This window comes from Aquila chrysaetos, chromosome 23 (genome assembly GCF_900496995.4).
Source record: "Aquila chrysaetos chrysaetos chromosome 23, bAquChr1.4, whole genome shotgun sequence".
NCBI lineage: Eukaryota > Metazoa > Chordata > Aves > Accipitriformes > Accipitridae > Aquila > Aquila chrysaetos.
In genome coordinates this window covers 17309410-17320145 of record NC_044026.1, presented here as the reverse complement: position 1 = coordinate 17320145, position 10736 = coordinate 17309410, and positions in this window count along the sequence as shown.

The window sequence follows — 10736 nt, the reverse complement described above, 5'->3', positions numbered from 1 at the left end:
TCTAATATTCTGTCCCAGGCTATTGTACTGGTGGGAGACCAGGATTCTGCAGTTGCACTCTATGGGAACGTTGCTGCCTTTTGGAGGGGACATGTAGGTTGATGCATTATATACCTGATGTATGTTTGAAGCTGTGACCTGTGAAGTACTAGGGCAATAAAAAAGGTGATATTTCAAAGGATAGGCTGGCAACAGTATGTATTGAAGTCAAAATGATGACAGCTCGTCACTTTGAGCAGTCTCAGCAAGAATAACTAGCTAGCCTGGGTGCAGATACAAGGCATTATGACATTATCAAGCTCAATGTGGATTGCAGAACCCGACAAAAAAGCTTGATAACTGGGCAGGTCAGTTTGCTGTTGCTTGATGCACACCATGCACGCCCAAGCCGGCTTGGTTAAAGGTAGGCATCCCCAAGACAGCACATCTGCTTCTTGCGTACCTAATGTGTGATCCCGCGGGACTAAAACTGGACTACCTCAAACACCAACCATCAGAACGAACTCCTAGTCCTCAGATTGCAGTAGCTGGTGCCAAGGACTAGTTCAGCTCTCGGCCCACTCTAACGAGATCTGGGACTATTGGTCTGTAATTCTAAAATACAGAAATTACGCTTCTGCACTTGCACGTTACTCAGAACACTCGGTCTTGTTTCTGCTGTGGACAGGTTTCACTTGCATGTTAGTGACTGAGTGATTCCTACAGATTGTTTCCTGGCTGAATGTGTCCTGTCAGGAAATGGCTTCATAAGTGTTCACACACTCTCTGAGAGCAAAAGGGTTTTTTTAGAAAGAGATGATGCTTCCCTTCTCTTCTTCTACCACCTGATAAGTTGCTTCATTACTGTCATATAACTGCTCCAACTATTTTCTTATTTTTGGAAGAAAGTGGAAAGAAAATTTGCCCCTCTTTTCCCCCTTCTATTTTATGCAAAAAAGATTTTGGAGTAGATTTTCAAGGATACAAATTGCATGCAGGCCTGTCCATGTCTCTTACTTTTTATGTTATGTTTCCAATTTTGCTCTTAGTGCGTTATCCACTCACATCCTTACACATTATGCTATGCATTTAATAGCACAATTTATGCTAAAAAGAACATACATTTAGGAAATGCAAGTCATATATTTGTAATCAAAATGCAGTAGATGTTTTTTCACTTGTTTGAGGTTGTTAAATTGTGAAATCTTTTCTTTCCATCTTTCTCTTCCAGTCAATTAGCCTTTTTAAACAGAAGCCAAAAAAATACACATGGACCCAGTGTTTAGTCTGAGACTGTGAAAGCTACATCACTTCTCTTCCTAGTTCACCATAGAGTGCAATCTTTATTAGTGTAAAAAAATTCCAAGTAATTTCACAATATTCTTTTTCCTTGTTTTTCTTTTATGCAAATTTCTGTATGATAAACTTAAAAGAGGCATTAAAAAACCTTGAGCCTCTTTGCAAAGAATTCAATGCAGCTTAAAGAATTGAGTAATGATGCTTTATTTGTGCGTGCATATTTGAATATAACTCTAGCATAAGACAGAAGTAAACTGATGCTCAGCTGACCTTTCCTTTTCAATATGAAAGTGGGAAACGGCACTTCAGTGCACTTTCACCATCATGTAAAAATAGAGTGAATTTTGACTGCTGTAATCTTTGGGAAATCTTACCTGTAGTTAGGATAGCCTCGTTGTGAATTTGGTAGAGAACTGAAATCTAGAATTTCCATACTTTACACCTTATCCAGCACAGTACTGGTTATTCTGTAGGCTTCCTACGTCTGACAAAACCCAAGGCTGGGTCTGAGGTTCCCACGTCAAACCCTTAGAGAAACGTAGGTGTCCGATCGTGTAAGAGATGCATACTCACACGCAAGGCCATGCTGTGGGAGCTCCTCGCGGAGCTTAGCCGTGTAATGCCAGCTCCCGCAGAGTCCCGTGGCCCGTGCAGCACAGCTCTGCTGCTCCGGCTGCCCTGCTCTGTGCTGGGCATCCCAAGGGGCAGCAAATTTGTGCTTGCCAACAGATCCCTCTTCAGAGGAGTGCGAGGTGGGCATAACATGGATACAAACTTGACAGGTCTGTATTCCCTACCCAGCGGCTGGCTTTTTCATTTGATAGAACAGTCTGGCTGGAGTCTGGTAAACACTTTCCAATAAAATTTTTATTTCAGTGGAATTTTTTTGTTTCCGAGAAATATACACGTTTCCATTTCCAATGAAGGAAAAAAATTCCCCAGCTAGCTCTAGTCGCTACCAGCACCGACGCTGAGCATCCCTTACAATCCCATCATGTCAGACAAAAATCCGTTATACCGTACAACCATATCAGATTTCCGTAGCTGCCAGGTCTCACAGATGGGCTTTGCATTACGTCCACCTGGTCCACGGGGTAAGGTTTATTGCAGATACGCCAGGAAATGAACGTCCCACCATAAAGGGACTAAACAGAGAAGACCCTAGTTTCTCAGAGCAGCAGCTGGAAAGCCGGTCGATCCCCACAGCGGGGATATCCACACGCTCATCCTGGGCAGGCGTTCCTGGCACAAACCAACCCGCTGCTCCAACTGGCAGGCGGCTGTAATGACTCTCGGCAGAGAAACCAGGTGGTGAACGGCCACGGGGTCTGCGCTCCCCCTTGCCCCTCAGCAGCCGGCCAGGCGCGCGGTGTTGTAGACCGATGGGTTTGGCGTTTTCACTGGCAACAGAAAAAAAAAGTTTCTGCTCCCGTCTGTTTTTCAAGTATCTCTTGCTACTTGCCTTTTAGGACCTGTAGTCTGGTCCAGGGAATTGTTGATTCTGTTAAAAGTAGGAAGGGAATAACACGGCAAACTCAGCAACGGGCTCTTTCGCTTTTTCAGTGTCCTCTGCGCTTTGCTGGATCTGTCAGTCTCTCCAGCAGGAAACATAACTGTAACTCAGGAAGGGTTTCAATTATCTTCTTGTTTGCTGGAAATAAAAAGAAACCTCAAGCTGACATGTTTCTGAAGAGGAATCCCGAGGGATACATACTTCATACCACAGAAACCAGAAAGAAGAAGAAAAACCGAGAAGAATGCCTAACCAGCTCCAAAGCCTTCACTGGCCAAACCAAAGGGGAACAGAACATGAGTAGCTTTGTTATCTATTTACTAGCATCTTACTGTCACCCATGTCTCAAAACCTTAGTATCGTACATGCTGGGGCGCCTTACTGTTATGCTAATGAGTTGGCCTGTCATACCTTCAGGGGCCCGAGAAGGAAAAAAATCAGAAACAGAGTTTGTAAATGTATGTACAACCTACTGCAGGAACACGTGGACTTCAGGGAATTGTGTGCTGTGGATGATTATAGAGAGGTCACAGTTTACCACCTTTAACAGTCTCCCCTGGGTTTTAAGAGGGGAAGTACGTCTCACTAGCTGTCATCATTACATGAGTAACTACAGAACAGTATATAACACTCTTCTTTTTCCTGCATGTTAGCACCACCGTTCTCTGAAAGCAGAGGAAGTTCTGCCTTCTCCCAACCTTCCTGAAGGCATTGCCCAGGGATAAACCTTGAGCCTAAACACTCCTTGAGCTTAACAGTCTGTTACTTCCATACTTTGGGTGCAAATATGACAAGATGGATTGAGCCAAGCGACCGTTTAACATGTACATAACCCTTTGTAAATAAGATGAATATTGGAAAGAGTTTTCAGGTTGTTCCGAATAACTTTGGAAAGAAGCCATCGTACAGTCTTTTGCTCTAGTGCAGAGTTTCCCCATTGCTGCTGTTATTCATATGCTGTAGACAGCAAAAAAGTGCTCCCCCATCCAATTTTTTCAATCATAGAGGTGTTTTTTTCAGGCTGTACAGAAAGCCAGAACGTATGGTGTATGCGCTACCTGAACCTCACAGAGGTGAAGCAAATGTCAGCAGTATCACCTTTTTTCCAAACAGTTCAGTAACCTGCCAACAAACAAACAGCTGGGGTCACCCCAGCTACCAGCACTCCAGCCTGGAGTTAATGGGTAATTGATCGTTCCTGTTGCTGGCAAAACAGAAATATGTTGCAGATATCTAAAAAGATAAGGGTAAGGAGCTGTCTTTTGATCTTGTATCAGTAAGCAGCTTAAGCCTATACACATATCCCCACCCACCTATGCAAATGAACAGCAGCTCCAGGTGATGATGTAGGACAAGACCACTTAGTTTCGGAAACGATTTAGGCTGTTGTACTGAGGTTGCTTAGGAGAAAGCGGTGCATTGGGTCAGCTGGATACTGCACGTCTCGGTCAGAGCCGGTAGCTGGGGGGTATACCAGGAAAAGAACTGACGGAGAAGGGCATTGGGAATTCCTTCTTAGAAATGTGGGAGATGTTACAGACCTGGGGGCACGGTGTGGTCTGATGCAAAATTTTCTTGTGGTCTGGATGTGGACTGAAGTATTATTTTTTTAATAGTCCTGATACAAGATCACACTTTCAAATGTTGCTGAGCGACTCTCCTGCTGATTTTTGCTGTTGAGAAATCTGCTGTGAATTTTGTTGGACATAGCCATTACATGTAGTTGCTCAAGTAAAGAAGTGGAAGGTGGTTTGGATTATTGAAGATGTAAGAAAAATGTCATGCACAGAGTGGATTTATCTGAACTGGAACTTCGCTTGAGATAACTGTTAATATTGCAAACCTTATGAAATAATTACAAGTACTAGTGCTCAATAAATGTAAACAGCTAAACCTTTGCCTCCCTGTCTGCTCTAAAATACCATGTTTCCAATATCACAGTGTCATGAGACATTGCACTTGGGCTTTTGATTCACTAGCAAAACACATCATTTCTTCATTATTGAATGACCTCAAATGGTAGAGTTTCATATATAAATCTACCATTATAGGTACTGATCTAGCATGCTTCTGCTAAGCCTGTGACGGATGATGAGGTCACAGCGTCCTCTATTGCTATCCTTCCTATTTCAGGCTTTCAGCGCAGTACAATGAAGAATGAAGGCATCTTTTTTCCTTTTTTAAAGTGCAAGTCACCTTCAAGCACCTGCCTTCTGAATGGGAGGAGACAGGCCTTCGAAACATGGCTTCTTTTATTTCCATGTTTCTTAGTATTAAAGAAGGGCAAGTTTTACTCATTTTCATTTTGTGGTGTGTTAACTGATGTATATTTAACTACTTCAATAGCAGATTTAATTATTTTATGTAAAATGAAATCAATATTTAATAGTTTCTATGTAAATTCTGATGCTTCATTTTGGAGTACATGTTTCAAGTAATAAAATTTCCTGATAGCTTTTTTTAATCAATTTTGGTGCCAAAGCATGCAGAAAGCTTATATTCTGCCATAGAAAGCTGAAGGAAATAGTGCTTTTTTCAGGGAATGCAAGTTCCCTTCACTTCTTGGCCTTGCCTACACAGATTTCTAAACATTTTAAGTTATTCTGGCACCTTCGGGCTATAAAAAACGCATACTCCTTTAAAACTCTCCTGTTTTCCGCAACCTATGAGCTCCCAAAGTAAGCAAAATTGTTTTCTTCTTCTGTAAGTGCTGTCATTCTAACACTGTTTTAAACTCAAAACTCCCCTGTTGAAAAGAAAATGGCATTACCTTCAGTTTTTAGAGACAGCTGGTAGTATTTCCAAATTAATGTAAATATGTGCTGCAGCATTTTCCATAAGGGGTTGAACAACTTCGTCCACTTCTTCCTTCAATTACACCCTCAGTATTACTCTGAGAGTAATGAGAGGTGTTTAAGCAATAGAGGAAAAAGGGAAAAAATAAAAGTAGATGTTGTTGCCAGAATAATGGAACCCCAAGGACAGTGACTACATTTTCCTACCTATAGATCGGCTTACAGGCTGAGAGTTTTCTTAATGGTTAGCTCTAATTAAACTTCTTTTTCTGTATCTGCCACTAATTGAGCATTTATTTCTGCCTCTGTGATTAACATGGATTATGCCAACATGTTTGTGTAATATTCTGTAGACTTTTTAACTGAGAACTTATTTTTTAATCATTCAAGCAGTTCTAATTCCTTTTAGAATTTATCAAAGTGTGGAGCTCGGTTACAATCACAGACCTGTTGGTTTTCCACTTCTTAGAGTGCAGCGTGATTCAGGAGGGACAAGAGAAAAAGAAAAAGGAAAAGGAAAAGAAAAAGGAAACAGAAAAGGAAAAGAAAAAGGAAAAGAAAAAGAAAAGAAATTTTCTAGATTTTTGCTTTTTTCTGCTCAAATGAGTTAGAAGGGTCACAGCACTCCTGTAAAGTTAAAAGAGAAATAGAAACAAGCTAAAAAGTAAGATAACCAGGCAGCCTCTATCCAGCAAACATTTACAAATATGAATGTACACAGCCAAAATCACCAAATAGCCAAACTTCCTTCATTGCCCATAATGGCATCTCCTGCTGGCTCCAGGGATCCTGGTGGTGGACATCACTGGTTACAGGTTATTTGGTTCTATTTCTCCAGTGGCAGATGTGCTACTTTCCTACTGTCTGACTACTTGCGGTAGTTGCTAAGATGATGCCAAATTTTACAGAAAGATAAATATCTGAAGGTGGAAATCATCTGGCAAAGTGTCTGAGCCAGCGATCAATATTCACTTTACAGTCCCTGGAGAAAAATAGGCACTTACAGGGCATAATTCCTAAAGCAGCTGCCTAAAATAGCTCAGCTAAACTGAGCCCTGGAAGTGCTGGTTTCTCTCCATCGAATACAGCAGCAGCTCAGAAGCGGAGGCAGCCGCACCGTGGATGCCTAGGATCTGGCAAGAGGTTGCCTGTCTCCCTCAGGTGTCTGATTTGCAGAAGATGCGATAGGGTAAGGTGGCCTCCACGTCTACAGGGCTGCTCGTTCTTCTGCTGCTTGCAACCCAAGTATCTGAGAGCTGACTTGACAGCTGAGTTTAAGCTTAATTCCTCCCCACCCCAGTGTATTATACTGGGTGTTGAGAGAGCAAGAAGCCTGGTAGGGCAATGGTTTTCCTTTGCCTTGGGTTTGTGACTGGCTGGGCAGATCCCATACAGGAGGGCCACAAGAGCAGCAGTTGGAGCAAGGGAGAGCAGAATAACGGTGCAGCGACCTGGCATGATAAACTCTCCCTTCTTTCTTTCCTGTGGATCTCCTGAAGCTGCCATTTAATGATATTGAAAAGCTACACCAGAAGAGTGTTTATGGGTAAATGTAACAAAATCCTTGGGAAGAAGGCTCCAGTTTCAGGAGGTTCAAATGCCACTCAGCAGCAAGCCTTGGGCCACGGGGAACAGTGAAAGAATGGGGGAGATGTATCTCCTTTACAGTAGATGAAAATGTGCCCGTTTTATCTCCCGCCTGCTGGTCTTCAGCTAGAATCCTTCAGATACCGTTAACATAATTTTCAGACCGTTAGGGAGGGGAACCATTTGAATATTTCTGGTCCTTCTGTATGATATGAAGTTAAAATTAACTGAATTCAGAGAGGCTATTTGCATAGTTAGGGAATCTTAAAATGACTAAGACTTTGCAGGACCGTGTCCTTCCTACTATCACAAGCCAAATACTGTAAGGGGACGGATTTTTATATGTAAAGTCCTGAACAAAGACTCAGAGGTATAGGCTGAAAGAAGTTAACCACTCCAGCCTCTTACATATTTTACAGGTTTATCTGCTGCACTATTTTGAGTATATTATCTAATCTCCCTTGAAGTATTTCCTCTTCTGATATCTCAGGGGTTTCTCTTGGCAGACTGCTCCATTGATGAATAACTCTTATTTGGAGGTTTGTCCTCACATCAAATCTAAATTTGTTATGTTTTAGGTGAACATTCTCCATGGTCAACCATGATCAAGTTTCTCTCTTTCATCTTGTTTCTCTCAAAAACTCCTTGAAAGTTCCATATTTTGTTTAAACTAGATGTCCTTTCCATCTTGTTCCTTATATCTTGCAGCTTTCTTAATGTTCTTCATCTTTGCTGCTTTCTCATCTTCACAGTTGTGAAGGTCAAAGAATATCCTAAGTGAGGCCTCAGCTGTCATGTGAATACATGATTTATTACCTCCCTGCTCTTTAAGTACAGTTCTTTGAATATGTGTTCTTTATATACCAGAAGTATTTCTGATTTTCATTTGTATAGACGCAAAGTCTAAAAATGCATTTTAACTAGTTATTTTCCATAAGTTTTGGAACAAAAATAATTCACTGTGTACTGTAAGTAGTGACTGGGAGAGATCACTTTTTATTAAAAACATTCGGTTTTGCAATATATACACATTCCTCTTTATGTGCTGTAGAACGATTTCCTTCCCCTCCCTGATCTGGGAACCCCATGACAAAAGTTGCTGTTGACCAGTCCTTCAGCTTTTCTACATAATAAGGACCTGTAAAGAAAAACTCCCACATTTTCTTTTAAATACTCAGAACTCCCAGAATGTAAAATTTTGTCTGGCCTTTACTGTCTTTCCCTAAGTTTTGATGTCTTTATGCAGACAGTTAGGCTCAAAGAGTGTTTTTGCCTGAATATGGACTATGTAAATCTAAGGATCAAACTAGTCCGTATGTTCTGCTGAAGAGCTTACTGTGACTGGGCTCCAATTTTCAGTACTTCACCGCCTCTCTAGTCAGGTAAAGTGAATTCATTGGGAAGAATTGCAGTTGCCAAGCTGTGAGTCCTCCAGAAGTCCCAGGGAAATTGTGTCAAGAAGTTTTATGTTGCCCTCATGGCAAACAAGGGAACATGCAGCCCTGCACTGCCTTTCCTACCCCCGCCTGCTCTGGACCACCTCTCTGGCCTCATTTAGGATTCTCCAGTTCAAACACTTTCTTCCATCTTCCGCACTATTACATGGGATGCAATATAGAAATTCAACTAACAATAACTGTTTCATTTACGGCATCATCCTTCTCCACCACATAGCTCGAGGTCATGTTACCGATTTAACTGATCTGATAGTCGTGTCAGTTCAAATACTAATGAACATTTCTAATGGCCCCGTCATTAGCATAGTATGCTTAATATGGAAGGTGCTGCAGTTAAAGACATCTTGAAAGGACTTTGAAACAAAGCTTCAAGCACAGCTGGTCAGCATTAAGCATCACAGTGCTTACAATCCCCAATGTTGCTGTTGACATGAAGACAGTTTCTGCTGTCTGGAGTCCTATGGCATTAAGAACTAAGTGTTTTCTAAATGTCCTTCTTAGTATAGGTATTCTGAGTGTTTTTCCCCTGGACCCTAAGGAGTTTCCACAGTTCTGAAAACCTATTTAATTGCCTGGTTTATTTTCTGAATGCCATTTTAATCCCTCTCTAATCTTCATTAAAAACAACATTATAATTACTTCATTAACTTTTCCAGATAAAGCATTTAAACTTCAGGAGCAAATAGCTTTTTGCTGGATCTTCTACTAATTGCTTCATCTAATACCACAACCTTGAGTTTTAAATGTATTTAATGAAAACATAAAGCTCTTGTTTAGTGTAAGCATGTTACTGAAACCTGAAGAACACGTGGTGCAAGGGTAAAGATAGTAACTTGTTGTATTACATAGCTTTTAATGATGCAGTTTGAAACGCTGATGAGGAAGAAAGCTCAATTCGTCTCCCAAGGGTAAAAATAATACCCTTAGACGTTAGCCTTTAGCTTGTTTTGACATCTTTGTTCCTGTGAAAAGGTTAAGTAATATGGTCAAATTTTATAAGTAATGCTTTATTAACGAAGTAACTTGCATTAAGGTTGTAAAATTGAACACCAGATCCGGAAATAATAAAAAGTAAAGGTTGTATCATAAAGTTAACTGATCCGTACAGCTAGTGTTCCCCAGATAAGGTACATGCTCAGCTGCCTACAGGATGTGCAATTGTGAGTTACTGCTTCTGAATACCTTAACCTTTTAGTTTCTTCTTTCTTGAATATTTTCATTTACGGCCTGAATGTTGAATGAATGTAGGTTCTTACATTAATTTTTACTTTGCATTTGTTGGAAGAACAGAATGGCACCTCAAACCCCTGTGCAGCCTTTTAGCTGAGCGTATAAATTACATTCTGTGTCTACACAGCTCTTGGTCCCCGGTTTGTTGCTTGTATACCTGCTAACATGGAAATCTTGTGGGTTTGCCTGAAGTGCCTGTGTATGTATAGTTACAGTCAGGGAATGGGCGGCTGAGAGACAACGACTGCAGCTGCTTCTCAGACGTGTAATTGCCATTTAGGAACTTCCAGTGCATTTCGAGGTGAAGTCAAATGACTTCAGTGGGCCACTGCAGAAGGTGATGTAGCACGGCAGTTTTTGACTTTTCCGTGAAATGAGATAGAAGCATTTACACAGGCCACTCTGAAGTATCTTCTGGAAGGAAAAAGCTGATAGCTGATGAGTAGTAAAGAGCCATTTCCAAAACTACTTCTCTGCTGTGAGTCTCTGGACTGGACAGCTAAGTTGCTCAGCGTGTGCCCGTGTGTCAGGAATGGCAGGATTACTCCTAGCATTTCAGACCTGCTATATTTTCCTGTGGTAGGTTGACGCCAGCCAGCAGCTAAGTACCCACACAGCTGCTTACTCACTTTCTCACCCCCACGCCAGTGAGACAGGGGAAGAAAATAGGAAGAACAACAGTGAGAAAACTCACGGGTCAGGATAAAGACAGTTTAATAGGCGAGGGTGGGGGGAAGCACAGCAAAGTAACGCAGTCACCACCCTCCAAGTCAGACCGATGCCCAGCCAGTCTCTAAACAATGGTCACCTTGGAAGCTAACCCCCTTCTTCTTACTCTGTCTTGGTTTTTATTGCAGAGAATGACATTATGTGGTA